A 16,083-nucleotide genomic window follows, 5' to 3' on the forward strand; every position below is an offset into this window, starting at 1 on the left:
CATCTAGAAAGAACAGGCCAAGAGTACAGAAATGACAAGTTGTCAGGTCAAACCAAGGGCAAAATAGGAAATCAGAAACCATCTGGACAGATTGAGTGTAGTGCCAAAGCCCTGAAGTAGCAGAGTCTTAATTTTAAGCAAAAGATAAAGAAAATGAACCTGTAGTTGGGACAAGGTCATAATATAATTATAACGAATAAAATTATTTTAACATTTTATGGCCTCCCTTCTGTGATTTCATTTCATTTATACTATTTCTCGAAAAAAGTGATATATTTAACTATGCTATATTTGTCCTGAAAGAACTTCTACATTTAGGCTATGATTAGCTTTGACCATTAGTCCATTAGGAAGGAAGTAAAGGCAACAGAAAAATGATCGAATGGCATGAACAGGCAATTCCAAAAAGAAGAAATTTGTATTTTTATGGTCATTGGTATAGTCAGTCTGCATTAAATATTTTCAGTTTTACCAATAAATAGAAATTATAAATCACAAATGCACATTAAAACATCAGTGATATACTAGTATTGTCTATCAACTAAAATGACACAGCAGTTTTTAGTTTAATGATAATACATAGCACTGTCTCTCTCCTACACTCTTGGTGGCAGCTGCAAATGGACACAGCTTTATATGGTAGTTTGGTGATATATGTGAAAATCCCTAAAAATCAACACATGCTTAAATTGAGCAATTCCACTTCTAGGAATTTATTCTTAGGAAATAATTTAGAACAAGACTAAAGATGTTCACTGAAGAATTTTCAAGTGATTCTTAAAAATATGAATACTAAAAAGAATCTAACAATAGGTAATTTGTTTAATGAATTAAAATTCATCCATAGACTAGAATACTATGCATTCATAAAAGTTGAAGGTGTCATAGTGGAATTGTTGTCCAGGGAAGATGTTCATAACCTATTGTTTTGTGTTAAAAGCAGGTTACAGTATGAGTTCTATCATGTTACAGTATTCAAGAGAGTGTGGTAGTGCTATAAATTTAGATAAATAGATTGGCGGAATGAAATAGAGAGACCAGAAATAAGGGCAAATATACGCACAGTCAATGGATTTTTCAATAAAGGCACAACACATTTGAAAGGGAAAAGAAAAGCCTTGCAACAAATAATGTTAGAAGAACTAGATGTCCATCTGAAAAAAGAAATGTACCTCACCCTGCTACCTCACACCACACACCAGAAAAACAAAATAAACAAAACAAAAGACAAAAAACAAGATGGGTTTCTAGAAGAAAACATAGGACAATACTTTTGCAATTTCTGGAGAGGCAAAAATTACTTAGTTAACTCACGAAAAGCACTAATCATACAACACAAAATCAATAAATTGGCTTTATCAAAATGTCATCATAAAAATACACCATTAAGACAATGAAAAAATGCACCACAGACTGGGATTAAATATTTACAATTGACATATCTGACAAAATACTTGTATCCAGAGTCATAAATAATGCCAAGTCAATATTTTTTTTAAAACCCAATTTAAAAAAAATGAGCAAAAGGTTTGAGCAGCTAATTCACAAAAGATATATAAATGGCCAATAAATCCATGGAAAGGTGCTCAATAACATTAGACATGCAAATTAAACCACAATGCAAATTGATGCAAATTAAATGCAAATCAAAACCACAATGAGATACCAATCTATACCAACCATATTGCTAAAATTTAAAAACGGAAAGTTAAATGTTGGTGAGTATATGTAGCAACTGGAACTCTCATAAATTGTTAGTGGAAGTGTAAAATGGTACTATCGCTTTGGAAAACTGTTTGGCAATTTTGAAAATAAAATTAAACATATATCTACCTTGTGACCCTGAAACTCCTTAGTTTTTACCCAAGAGAAATGAAAGCATATGTCCACAAAAAGACTTGCATTAGAATATTCATAATAGCTTTATTTATATTAGCTCCAAACTGGACACAACCCAATGTCTGTCAACAGGTAAATGAATGAACTATTTGTGGTCTATTCATACAATAGGACACTAGTCAGCAATAGGAGAGGATGAACTACTGATACATTTAACAACATTGATGAAGCCAGGAGCTACTACTGAGTGAAAGAAGCCAGACAGAAAAGGGTACACACTGTTTGACTCCATTTCTATGAACTATATAAACAAACAAAACAATTCTATGGTAAAAAAAATATCAAAACAGTAGTTGCTTTTGGTGAAATAGGTAGGGCTTGTCTGGAAAGGGGCATGAGAAAATTTGTTGGATGAACAAGAATATTTCTTGATCAGTAATCCTTACATAAGTGTGTACATTTGTCAAAACTCATCCAATGTGCACTTAAAATCTGTGCATTTTATTTGTGGAAGCCAGTTTCCAAGAAGACCCCTGATAATCCCCATGTCTTGGCACTCATACCTTATCACATGGTAACTGGGTTGGTCTGTGTGACTGTTAGAATACAGTGGAAGTGATATATATCACTTCTGAGACTGGGTTATAAAAGACGCTAGAAAAGATGCTTCTATCTTGATCTTCCTTTCATGCTTTTTCTCTTTTGGATCATTTGCTCTGGGGAAGCCAGCTGCCATGTCTTGAGGATACTCAGGTAGCCCTGTGAAGAAGAATGGCAACGCTTAGTTCAATAACCACTTCCTAGCCAGAGCCTGCCAGCGTCCAGAGAGGGAGTTTGGAATGGTGGGTCCTGTCTTCAGATGGCTGTAGCTTGGCTGGCATCTTCACTGCAACCTCATGGGAGACTCAGCCAGAATCACCCACCTAAGCCACTCAGATTCCTGACCCACAGGAACTGTGTGAGAATAATGAATGTTTATTATTTTTTTAAGCTGCTAAAATTTGAGGATACTTTTTAATGCAGCAGCAAACAACTGATGTGCTCTGCATACACATTTTACCTGAATTTTCAAATATTAGAAAAGTATAGTAATTAACATAACAGTATTGGTCTATTTCCTTCTAAAATAGTATTGTACATCAAAATACTGAAAATAGCCATCTGGGTGGTTGAGATTAAGGGTGGTTTTCTTCTTTATGCTTATCAGTATTTTTATTTCCTCCAAGTATTATTATTATTTTTTACGATTTTATTTATTCATTTGAGAGAGAAAGAGAGAGAGAGAAAGAGCACAAGCAGGGGGAAAGGGAGAAGCAGGCTCCCTGGTGAACAGGGAGCCTGATGTGGGACTCGATCCGAGGACCCTGGGATCATGACCTGAGCCAAAGGCAGACACTTAACCGACTGAGCCACCCAGGCGTCCTCCTCCAAGTATTATAAAAATATTATAGCTTGTGAAATAAAAAGTTTTAATACAAGCAGAAGATGGAAGTAACTCTTTTCTTCCCCTGTGTTCACCCATCTGTAGATCAAGGGTTGCTGGGGGTCCTAATGAAATCCACCCTCTTCAAGTGATTACAGGAAAGGGAGCCATGAGTCTGGCACCCTGAGTTTTTGTCTTACTCTTTCATTAGTATGTGAGAATCTACTTACATCTTATTTTTAAAAGGAAAGAAAAGCTATTCACAAAGCCAAAAGGGAGCCAAGAAATATAACAAACAGTGCCCCCTTTCCCTTGCTTACCTACTGAATATTTGAAAGAGTAGTGAAAATCTATGTTATAACCTTTCCCTAGTAATGGAGAAAAGGGGAAAGGTGATAATAACCTTGATTTTTTTTTTTTAACAGTACCACCTGACTTGAATTTAAAGAAGTCAGTAGCCACTGGGCCCTTTGCTTCCTACTCTAAAACGTCTTCCATTTCTGTCCACCCAGGAAGTCTGGCGCTATATGGGGAGCCAGAGCAGAGGCAAGATTTGGGTGGGGGCCAAAAGCCAGTTTCAGGCCCTGATACTGACACAAATTAGGGTCAAAACAGATACCAAGTACAAGACTATGGGAACTTGTCAGGTGTCCTTGTGATGTCCTTGTGACTCTCTGCTTCCAAGGAGTTCTTGTAGCCCTGTTTGGACCTCTTTTTCTGCCTAATCACCCCCAGCAGTATTCTCAGACACACCAGGAAAAACAGCCACACAGCTTAAACTGAGGTCCCATGCTCTTTGCTCACATGGGCTTGGGACACATTCCTCGTGTGGTGCACATACCTTTCACTAGATACAAGCATGATCCACCAACTGCTGACAAGGACAAGTGGAATCATACAGTTTTGGCCTTTGGTGACTGGCTGACTTCACTTAGCATAATATCTGCAAGTTTCATCCATGTTATAATGTGTGTCAGAATTTCCTCACTGTTCAAGGCTGAATAACATTTCATTGTGTATACATATCACATTTTGTTTATCCATTCATTTGTTGTTGGGCACTTGGGTTGCTTCCACCTTTTGGCTACTGTAAATGATGCTGCTATGAACATGGGTGTGTCTTTTCTACCAGTTTATCATGAGCCAAGGACCAACCTGGGTATTTAAGACATTTTCTTTATTTTTTTTAAGGTTTTATTTATTTATTTGAGAGAGCACAGGCAGAGGAGAGGAGCAGAAAGAGAGGGAGAGGGAGAAGCAGACTTCCCGCTGTGCAGGGAGCCCCATGCTGGGCTCATCCCAGGACCCCGAGATCATGACCTGAGCTGAAGGCAGATGCTTAACCAAATGAGCCACCCAGGCAACCAACATTTTCTTTATTTAATTTTCTGTCTTTTAAATTTTTCGAGGGTCTAGAGTATTGTCTGAGTAAGAAAGAATTGGCAATAAGAATGAATCAGAGGTAGGAGAATATAAAGACAATTGACCTACAATATATTGCTAAATTTGGGTTCAAATCTTAGACACTATAGGTAAAAAAAAATCATTTGTCAACGATCTTTTGATAATTCCTAAAATAAATTCCCTTCAATGAAATAAATTTAAGTATTATTTGGCTTGGACTGAGTTCTCTTTAGAAAACAGTTTTTAAAAGGTGACATTGAAGTTGCAAGAATGAGCGAAAATTGCTTTCATGGCAACATTTAGAATTTCTTATAAGAAACAACTTTATTTTCAAACATATAAGTATGTTTGGAAATTTTAATCAAATATTATCAACTTGCAATTTGTCCACAAATCACTGGTGCCCTTGGGAGTGCTCATCCGATTCAAGAGTGTGCAGCAATGCCCAAGAGAACTCTCTAAGGCTTGCGGTCCAGCACAGTAATCACTAGCCATGTGGGCTACTGAGCACTTGATAGGTCACTCATCTGAACATTTGAGATGTAGCACATCTAAAATACACTTAGGACCCAAAAAAGAATGTAATTTATTAATAATTGTTTTATATTGGGTACATGCTGAAATAATAATATTTAGGCTATATTGGGTTAAATAATGGCTAATGATTTGTTAAATAAAATATTATCATTACAATTCATTTTACCTGTTTCTTTTTACCTTTTTAAAAGGTGGCCACTAGAAAATGTAAAATCATGCATGGTTTACATTATATTTCAAGCAGCCTTAAAGATGAGATTATCTGTCATAAATTTTGTAGAGGACTCAGAGGGCCAGAACAATGCCTATGCCCTTCTATGCCGTCAGCATGAGCTCTTCTCACCTGGAGTGGGGAGAACCTGAGACCCACACCGTCTCGGGCTAGGGATCTTACCTTGCTCCCTCACCAGGTCTTCAGAAATACCAGACCAGCATGAAAATATGCTTGCTGTCTTGTGTTCTCCATGAGTCTGTGTCTTAACATAAAGGTACGTTCTTGTAGAGAGAATCTGCTTTTACTCGAGAAATTGAGTTCAAGAGTTTATAAGAGTTAGGTAGCGACCTTGCAAGCGGTAAGTTCTTGACGCCAGGAGTGATGAGGTGAAAATGGCAGTTGAGGAAGGTTTGGTGGTTTGATGGGGGGGAAATCACAGCTGGCGGCTGGAGCACAGAGAGACTGGGCTTGTGAAAACGAGTTCCAGTATAGGAGCAAGAGGTGGGCTTGAGGGGACAGAAAGATGGTCCAGTGTGAAGGTGAGGGAAGAATGAGAACTGAGTCCGACTCTGTCTACTGAGGGCGGTGGAGTTGCTGACGAGACAAGGAAGCCTGCAATGATTGAGTTGTCTTCATTTTCATCCTTTGTTGGAGGTTCATTTGTTTTCCACTTATTTTGGCTTCTTGTGGGTCCTTTAGCCTGTTAGCGCCTTGTTTCACACTAATCACAAGTGGCTGCTATTGCCAAAATGTGACATATCCAATTTAGGATTCTGCCTGTTAGTTCCCTCAAGCTCTGCTGGATCATTTGCTGTAAACCACCCCCCCCTTTCTTCTTATTAGTGTGTCATTTTACAGAGTGTTGCTCAAACTGCAGGGTTCCATGCAGTCTTCAGGCTCTGCAAAGATCTGTGTTTGTGTAAAAAGTTTATCTGGTTAAGGTTAATTAGTGTGTGTGTGTGTGTGTGTGTGTGTGTATGCACACGTGCACATGTGTGTTTAATTTGTTGTCAAACTGTAGTATTATAATGGTCCAGAAATGCATTTTAGGATTGGTGGCATGTCTGCTAGTATGAATAAAAATGGTCTACTCCATCTAAATTCAAGATATTGGCCTATTTCTCTATTAGGCATGAGAAACAAATCAGACAATTTGCAATTAACAGTAATTCAACCAGTCAGTCATAGGGCTTTGTTTTTAAGACCAAGAGCCGTGCTATTAGAAGTATATATATTTGCTTAGATATTGGTGGTGTTTGATATTTATGTTGTTAGGAGTACTCTACAGAGATCTTATCAGAGTAAGGGCATGCACACAGAACTGATGACCAATTCACTTTTTTTAAACAAAAAAAGGTTTTATTTGTTCATGACAGAGAGAGAGAGAATGAAAGAGCAGGATGAGGGGGAGGGGCAGAAGGAGAGGCACAAGCAGACTCCCTGCGAGCCAGAGCCTGATACGGGGCTCCACAGGGGTCTCGATCCCAGGACCCTGGCATCATGACCTGAGCCGAAGTCAGACACTTAACTGACTAAGCCACCCAGGCGCCCCAGACGAATTCACTTTTGAGAGAGATCAAGTGGCCTGTGGGCACACAGTTGACACTGCCTTTGTGCAGTAACTTCACCCACTTCTGTCATCAGATAAAAGGCATGGGAGTCCCAGTTCCCAGAGGTAGAAACCACAGAGAATGTTGTCATAGGGCTGCTTTAAAAGAGATCCTTCACAGAGAGTGACCTGCCAGGGGTCAGTATTCCGAAGTCGTGGGGTGTACCAGTGGGAGCAGAGGCAGAGAGGAGACTGGGCTGGCCAACCAATGAAGAGGCCCTGCCTTTACTCAGGGAGTCATGGTCTGAAGACCCAACAGGGCAGTCTCTGAAGAACTCTTGAAAGTGCTGATGGGCTAGCACCCACTTCCAAATGCAATCAGACTACAGCAGAACACAGAGCTGTTCTAACACCATGAAGAGCACTTGTGTGCTACACCTTTGTAGTCAAACCCAATCCTTAACCCACCCTTGTTTCCTGGAAATCACTAATCCATTCTCCATCTCTGTGGTTTTATCATTTCGAGGATATTACATAAATGAAATCATATAGTATGTTACTTTTCAAAACTGCCTTTTCCCCCTACTAAGCATAATGTCCTTAAGATCCACCCAAGTTGTTGGATATATTAATGGTTTGTTCCTTTTTATTACTGAGTAGTTTTCCATTGTATGATTGTTCCAGAGATTATTTAACCACTCACCTGTTGAAAGATACTTGGGTTATTCCCTGCATTGGGCTATTATAAATAAAGATTCATGTGTGCATTAAACATTGTATATAAGTTATTGTATGAACAGAAGTTTCTATTTCTCTGGGATAAATGCCCAAAAGTTGCTGGCTTTATGATAAGTGAATATTTAGTGTTTTTTTTAAAAAAGATTCTATTTATGAAAGAGAGGGAGAGAGAGCGCACACAAGCCGGGGAAGGGCAGAGGGAGAGGGAGAAGCAGACTCCACGCAGAGCAGGGACTCCAAATTGAGCTGGATCCCAGGACCCTGAAGTCATGATCTGAGCCAAAGTCAGACGCTTAACTGACTGAGCCACCCAGGTGTTCCGTGAATATTTAGTTTTATAAGAAAGTGGCAAACTGTTTTCTAGAGTGGCTGTACCACTTCATATTCCTACCAGCTTTGTATAGGAGATCCAGTTTCTCTGCAACTTTGTCAGCATTTGGTGTTAATGCTTTTCGATTTAGCTATTCTAACTGGTGTGTAGTAGTATCTTGTGCTTTTACTTGCGTTCCCTTAATGGCTAATGATTTGGAACATCTTTTTATGTACTTCTTTGTCATCAATATATCCTTGGTCTGAAATGTCTGTTCATGACTTTTGTCCATATTCTAATTAGATTGTTTTTGTACTGTTGAGTTTTGAGATATCTTTATATATTCCAGATACAAGTTTTGTTAAATAAGTAGTTAGCAAATATTTTCTCCCAGTCTGTAATTTGTCTTTACATCCCTTTAAAAAAGTATTTCATAAAGCAAAAGACCTTAATTTCTGTGAAGTCCAACTTACCTTTTTTTTCTCTTGGATACTATGTTTTTGGATTCATGTCTGATGCTCTTACCCTGGTTCTATGTCCAGAAGATTTTCTCTCAAGTTAGGATACTTAAATATTTATTTAATACAAAAGTCAGCAAAGGAAGGGCAAAGGAACAAAAACAACCCAGACAAATACAAACCAAATAGCAAAATATCCTACTTAATCCAATGATATCAAAAATTACATAAATATGGGCGAACTAAACACCCTACTCAAAAGGCAGAGATTGTCAGGCTACAAAAAAATAAGATCTGACTATATGTTTTACAAGCGACACACCTTGGATTCAAAGGCACAAATAGTTTGGAGGTTAAAAGATGGAAAATGATAGATATGTCATGAAACAGTGAGTATAAGAGGGTTGGAGTGGCCATAATAATATCAAACAAAATAGACTTTAAGATAAGAAATATCACCGAGGAAAAAGGGATGTCTCATAATAATAAAAGGATCAATATATCAAGAAGATATAACAATTACAAATGTATGTAAAACCTCACAACAGAGCCACAGAATACACGATATAAGAATTGACTGGATTGAAAGGAGAAATAGACCATTTAACAGTAATAGTTGGAGATTTCAGTGTACCACTTTCAATAAATGATAGAACAACTAGACAGAAAATCAACAGGGATATATGTCTTCAACAACACTATCAACCAACTTGATCTAACTGACATTTATGGGACACTCCATCCAAAGACTTCAGAATACAAATTCTTTTCAAGTGCACATGCAACAGTCTCTAGCTTAGACCATATGCTGATTCAGAACAGAATTAAATTAGAGATTCACAACATAAAGATATCTGGTAAAATCCAATTTCTTTGGAAATTAAATAACACACTTCTGGATAATCTATGGGTCAAAGAAGAAATCAAAAGGAAAAGTAAAGATATTTTGAACTCAATGAAACAAAAAGACAACCTATAGCTATGTAGGGAAAGAACCTAAAATAGTGCTGAGTGGAAAACTGATAACTTTAAACACCTACCTTAAAAAAAGAAGAGCAATCTAAACTAAAAGCAAGCAAAAGGAAGCAATAACAGAGTGTAGTGGAAATTATTGAAACAGAAAACAAAACAAAAAAGAGTAGAAAAAGAATGAATGAGACCAAAAATTTAGTTCCTTAGAAAGATAAACAAAACTGACAAATCCTTAGCTAGAGTGACAGGGAAAATAGGAGACAAGATAAAGATGGCCAGAATCAGGAATGAGAGAGGGGACATCAGTACTGGTGCTATATAAATTAAAATGATTATGGGAAAATATTGTGAATATTTTGTTCCAATAAACAACTTAGATGAAATGGACAAGTCTCTAGAAAGACACAAATTACCAAAACTGATACAAGAAGTGAAAAATCTGATTGGACTTACGACAAGTAAAGAAACTAGAATTAGTAATTAAAGATCTTCCCATGTGGAAAACTGTAAAATATTGTTAAGATAAATTTATAAAGACAGAAATAAATGGAGAGACATTTCATGTTTTAGTTTGGTAGACTCAACATTTTTAAGATGGACATCCTTTACAAACTGATCTATAGAACAAGCACAATCCCTTTCAAAATCACAGTAGGCTTTTATTGTAGAAATTGACAACCTGATTGTAATTTTTTTTGATGTGTCAATTCCTCTAATCTATAGTCTCCAGCTATTCAAGAAAACACCAACCGAGGTGTTGCTCTGAAGTAAGTTTACAGATGCCATTAATAGCTTACTCATTTGACTTTCAGTGAGAAAGATTATGGTGGATAATCTTGATGGGCTTGATTCAGTTGGTTGGAAGACCTTCAAATCAGGGCTGAGGCTTCCCTGAGGAAAAAAAAAAAGTTCTCTCTACAGATAGTAGCTTGTTCCCATGCCTTTCAGTTCCAGACTGACCTTCCTGCCTGTCTGCCTATGGGTTTCAGATATGCTTAGTCAGCCCCTTCGATATCATAAGTCAATTTCTTATAATAAATTTCATATGTATCTCTTCTACTGGTTCTGCTTCTCTGCTTGAACTTTGGCACACTTAATAATTTCATGGATACATGAAGGTCTAGATTAGACAAAACAATTTTTGCACAGAACACAATTGAAGGACTTAACATTACCCAATTTCAAAACTTAATGTAGAGAGACAGTAATCATGAAAATTTGGTATCGATGTAAGGATAGGTATATATCTATCAATGATAACATAATTGAGAGTCCCCAAACTAACCTTTATATTTATGGTCAGTTGGTGCAAATCCATGTACACACAAAGACTTGTCCATGAATATTCATTACATCATTATTCATGATAGATCCAAACGGAAGCCACCTAAATGTCCATTGGTGGGCAAATGGATAAACCATACTGTGGCATATCCATAGAATAGAATATTATTTAGTAATAAGAAGGCATGAAATATGGATACATGTTACAACATGGATGAAGTTCACAAGCATTGTGGCAAGTGAAACAAGACAGATACAAAAGACAATAGATTGTACAATTCCACTTATGTGAAGTGTCCAAAAAAGGCAAATTTATAGACAGAAAGTAGATCAGTGGTTCCTGGGGCTGGGAGGGAGCAAAGATTCAGTTCAAGTAGGCTTGTAGAAATGTTCTAAAACTGGATTGTCATGGGGCGCCTGGGTGGCTCAGTTGGTTAAGCGACTGCCTTCGGCTCAGGTCATGATCCTGGAGTCCCAGGATCGAGTCCCGCATCGGGCTCCCTGCTCAGCAGGGAGTCTGCTTCTCTCTCTGACTCTCTTCCCTCTCGTGCTCTCTGTCTCTCATTCTCTCTCTCTCAAATAAACAAATAAAATCTTAAAAAAAAATAAAATAAAATAAAACTGGATTGTCATGATGGAAGTACAACTCACTAAAACTTACTAACGATTATCATTGAACTGTATATTCACAATGGGCCTTTTTATAGTGTGTAAATTATACTTCAATAAAGCTGTTAAAAAATAAGTAAACAGAAAAATCACAGGGCCTGTTTCCATGGTCATCAAGGGAAAAGGAAAGGAAAATTCGCTACGAAGCAAATTCGAAGTGACAGTGGAAGACAAAAATAAAGTTGTTTTGCAAATACACTCCAGGAGTCCAGCACTTTTCACACATAAGTTACAGAGGTCAAAATGGTGGGAACTAGATAGTGTGGCCATCTCTGAAAACTCCATCTTTTTCATGACATAAATATATTTTCTCTCAATACCATGAGAATATATGAAGATATGTTAAAAATTTGATTCAGCCATAGTTACCTTACCTTGAAATATAATTTTATAATTTTCAGCTTAATGAGCTTTAAATCACCTTGTATGGGATTCCAAGTATAATGGGAAAAGCGAGGAAAAGAATTACAAGTTGGAAGACAACGGTAGAAATCCATGGACTCAGAGTCTTCATTCAGGTCCCACACCAGCCAGTTGACTTTCCTTGGAGGGAAAACAGCTCCCAAATCAAACTCAACCTCCTGACTCCAGCCAATCACCTAAAAAATGTGAGCCTTTGGTACCGGTGGGCTCAGAAAAATAATGGGGTAGCTCGGAACACTTACCTTCAAGGGAGATGAGGGATAGCACCATTCACAATTTGTATTAACTAGAGAAGGCAAGGGCAGAAAGGATAGGAAAATCCAGGGCACAATGTCACACTATTGACCAATGACAAATTATATATTTAATGAATAAGTGGGGAGAGTTTGTTAAGAAGTGAGAGCATTTGGCAGGAAGCCAGGTTTTGTTTTTAAGCAGCACCAGGTGATCAACAAGGCTGGAAAGGACAGGTTAAATGTTTGGACAGGAAAGTAGGGGTGCTGCAAACACCTGCTCTTCACTTTCTTCCCCAGCGAAGGGGCACTGATATCCAGTCACACATTAATATTTGGAGATGCTTTACAGACTGTAGTTTCGTAATCACCGTCCTTACCATCTGTCTTTGTTAAGTTTCCAAGGGAATTTGGTCATTACCCTGTTTTTGTTTCTGACTTTTAACCCAGGGTTTCCAAGGCGGGTCACATTTTAAGGGACATGGCTTAGATTCTTTTCTACTCTACAGAGCTCTCGGTCATACCAGCAAATAATGCTGAGCTGTCCCTTGAAGAGAAACAAAAGTAGATGCTGGCAGGTTTTTGGATTCAGGGTCCCACTTGCTGTGATCACTATGGAAATGGGACCGAGTGACCTGCATTTGATAGACTTTAAGCTAGCATGGAGATATGAGATATTCCGGAAGCAGAAGCATTTTCGCGTTCCAAATTGTATGGAGGAAATTTGGCTCTGACTGATATTGAGATTATTGCCTTCAGTGGAGTGTAAAAGAGTCCCTCAGCTTCAGATTTCTTAACTCCTCTTTTGAAATGGAGCGGATGAAACTTGCTTATCATTGTACTGAGGGACTTTCATTACAAGACGGTTCTATCTGTCAACGGGTGGCCACACACCACAGCTGACTTCCCCAGTTATCAGAGCTGTCCAGCTGGATGTGCCATCTTTCCTCTCGGCCCTACGAGCATTATCACTGCCTGGCCAGAGCCGGACCCCACAGCCCACTGCAGACCTGCTAGTCAGGTTCATCGGGCACCCACGGCATTAAACTTGCTAGACAGTACTTCCCTTCTCCAGTCCTACCTGCCATCACCCTGGCAATGTCTTCCACGAACATCATTTCTAGAAAGGCAGGCGTCACTCTCAAGTTTCCTAGGTGGCTAAGAGACCCATGTAAGGAGCCGAGGGCGGTGTTATTAGGGACGGTAATTCCAGTCATTGGGTACAAACTCTGTGCAGGGTCATCTCTAGCACCTGCTTTATGGCCCAGCTACAAAAGTGCGGTTGGTTCTTCAGGTCAGTTGCTGGTCCAGAGACTCAGAGAGAATATAGTCTCATTTTTCAGTTTTTATTAGGGACAATTAGATGATTGAATTTAAATCTCATCAACTAAGAGAACCTAGAAAGGAAGATTTAAAAGAAAAGGATAAAGAAAATAGAGAAAAAATTCTTTGATTTTTCAAATACTAGGTATGACTCCTGTTCCCATTTCCAAAATTCTAAAAGGTAATCTTTTCAATTTTACTATTTTAAAAAGAGGCTGTGATTTTAATTTTGATATCCTTATTAACCTAGTACTTATTTAGGACAGAATTAAAAAAAAATATTCAAGTTTGAGATTTTTGGCTTAAGCATTTTTTACTGGCTGTTGACATATTGCCCTGCCGGACTTCCCAAATATGTGGGTCACAGAATGCCTACTTTTAATTCACAAGTTGTATTTATAATCAGTTTTTGCAAATGATCCATAGGCAATTCAAAAGAAGGCATAGTGCCTGTAGGGAACAAATATTGTAAATCTATTAATTAATTAATAGTAATCTAGTAATTAGTAATCTAGAAATTAATCTAGCAATTTCGATACTAACCCTAAACTAATTCGGGTTAGTATCAAAATTATTTAAAGCTTCACGTCCTTATTATCTACTTGAACCTGTCAGAGCCTGAGAGCGCTGATTAAACCTTTCACTACGATTGCCTTTCTGACAATCTCTTTTTTCAAAAAGGTCTTATATATTTCTTCATTCATTTTATGTACTTTTTAGTTGCTGTATATTCATTATGGAGAACTTCATTATAAAATAATTCTTTTTTATCATATTCAGTGTTTTTGGTTTGAAATCTACTTTGTCTGATATTAATATTTTTTTCCCTTACCTTTTCTTTCTTTTTGCCTGATCCAAACCCATTTAAAATTTTTTTTAGGGGTGCTTGTGTGGCTCAGTCGATTGAGCCTCCAACTCTTGATTTCCGCTCAGGTCATGATCTCAGGGTTGTGAGATTGAGCCCCAAGTTGGGCTCCACGCTGGGCATGGAGGCTGCTTGAGATCCTCTCTCTTCCTCTCCCTCTGCCCCCCTCGCCCCCTCACCCCTCCCTCACTCGTGCGCGCTCTCTATCTCTGTCAAATAAACAAATAGATCTTTAAAAAAATTTTTTAAAAAGTTTCAGCATCATTTTGAGTGTTTTTTGTAAGAATCATCCAGTTACAATTTATTTGCTAATCTAGTCTTATAGTTTTTGCATTTTAGTATAAAATTTAAGTCGTTTCCATTGATCTAAATGAGCCACTAGTTCTTATGCCTGTCGTCTTATTTGATGTTTAGTTGTTGTGCATTTTGCATTTGCTTTTCTTCTCTATCTTTTATTCTATAGAGGATATAATAATGGGGACATCTTGTTTCAAGTTTGAAAGTTTAAAAAAAATACCTCAAGCATATCTTTAAATTCCAGAGTTTAAGAAAAAAGAAATAAATTTTGACTTCCTAATATGTCAAATACATGCCAATATTAACTGTATTAATAGCTGTAGACTTGGACTCTAGTATACTTAGAAATATAAGACAAATATAATATTTGTTATATTTATTTATGTTTAACCCCATTAGTTTATTTAGTTTTAATGTTGATGCATTAAAAGTCTTAGTTACTATTTACTGCTTTTTAAATGATTATGTACTGCTTTTTTTGTCTAGAATTGGTTTTTGAGTAATTTGGGGGGATGGTGACTTGAGGGACCCATTTTGGGTATCTTTGAATATTTAAAAGTATCTATTGCTATTTTTCATAAAAGACAAACTAATTGGGACAAGAATTTCTAGGTCATTATTATTTTCACTCAAATAGTCACTCACCAAGTTCTAGGTTTTCGCATGTTACTCTGTCTCTCTAGGACTCAGTTTTTATTCATAAATTGAGGATAATAGCCCTCGTCCCAGTTACCTCACTGAACTTTGTGAGGCTAAAATCAGAAAATGGACAGCAAAGTACTTTGAAACTATAAAGGACCACTGATGTTATCATTTCTCACTGAGTTTAACATGAAGTGCCAAGTTTTATATTTGTCTTGGACTGTTTCATTTTTTGTTTGCTCATCAGTCACTCCTGCTCAGCTCAGCAAGCTCTTTAAGAAGGACCTTCTTTTCCAGATTCATTTGTTAACTACAGCCTTCCTGGTCAAGCCATCTGATGGGTCATGCCTGAAGAGGCTTTCCTATATCTAAAATACTTTTTATTTTTCTTTTAAAATAGAAAAGTGATTCTTCGTCACTGAGAAAAAATCGAAAATGGAGAATAACACACACAAAAAAAGAAAAAATAGTAATATTCAAATAAATTCTAAAGCAGTTAATTCTGAGGTATTTAATTCTTAAGTATTTCTAATACACAAGCATAACCACATTTTGACTTTTTTTCTTATACACACATTACCCTTTTCTCCTTAAAATTGAAGTCATATTGGGGGCGCCTGGGTGGCTCAGTCAGTTAAGCGGCCAACTCTTGATGTCAGCTCAGGTCATGATCTAAGGGTCCTGAGACTGAGCCCTGCAATGGGTTCCATGCTGGGTGTGGAACCTGCCTAAGATTTTCTCTTTCTCCCTCTCAGTCTGCCCCCCCCCGCCCCGCCCACCCCAGCTGTGTTTACTCTCTCTCTAAAAAAAATTTGATATCATATTATAATGTTATTAAGCTGATTTTAAGTAATTTTTAATTGATGTATGTAGCAACATAAACCAATAGTAAGTATACAATTT

General features: G+C 37.5%; 1 long non-coding RNA gene across 1 annotated transcript in view; it reads right to left on the reverse strand.

The window, feature by feature from the left end:
- Positions 1-1,953: 1,953 nt before the first annotated feature.
- LOC114213041 (uncharacterized) overlaps positions 1,954-16,083 on the reverse strand; it is a 35,736-nt gene continuing 21,606 nt past the window's right edge. The window contains exon 3 of the long non-coding RNA XR_003610108.1: positions 1,954-2,598. This is a non-coding gene — a long non-coding RNA (uncharacterized LOC114213041). The remainder of the gene's footprint in view (positions 2,599-16,083) is intronic.

Source organism: Eumetopias jubatus, unplaced genomic scaffold, assembly GCF_037043125.1.
Source record: "Eumetopias jubatus isolate StellerSeaLion01/CBP00866 unplaced genomic scaffold, mEumJub1_p1.0 scaffold_6, whole genome shotgun sequence".
NCBI classification, from domain to species: Eukaryota; Metazoa; Chordata; class Mammalia; order Carnivora; family Otariidae; genus Eumetopias; species Eumetopias jubatus.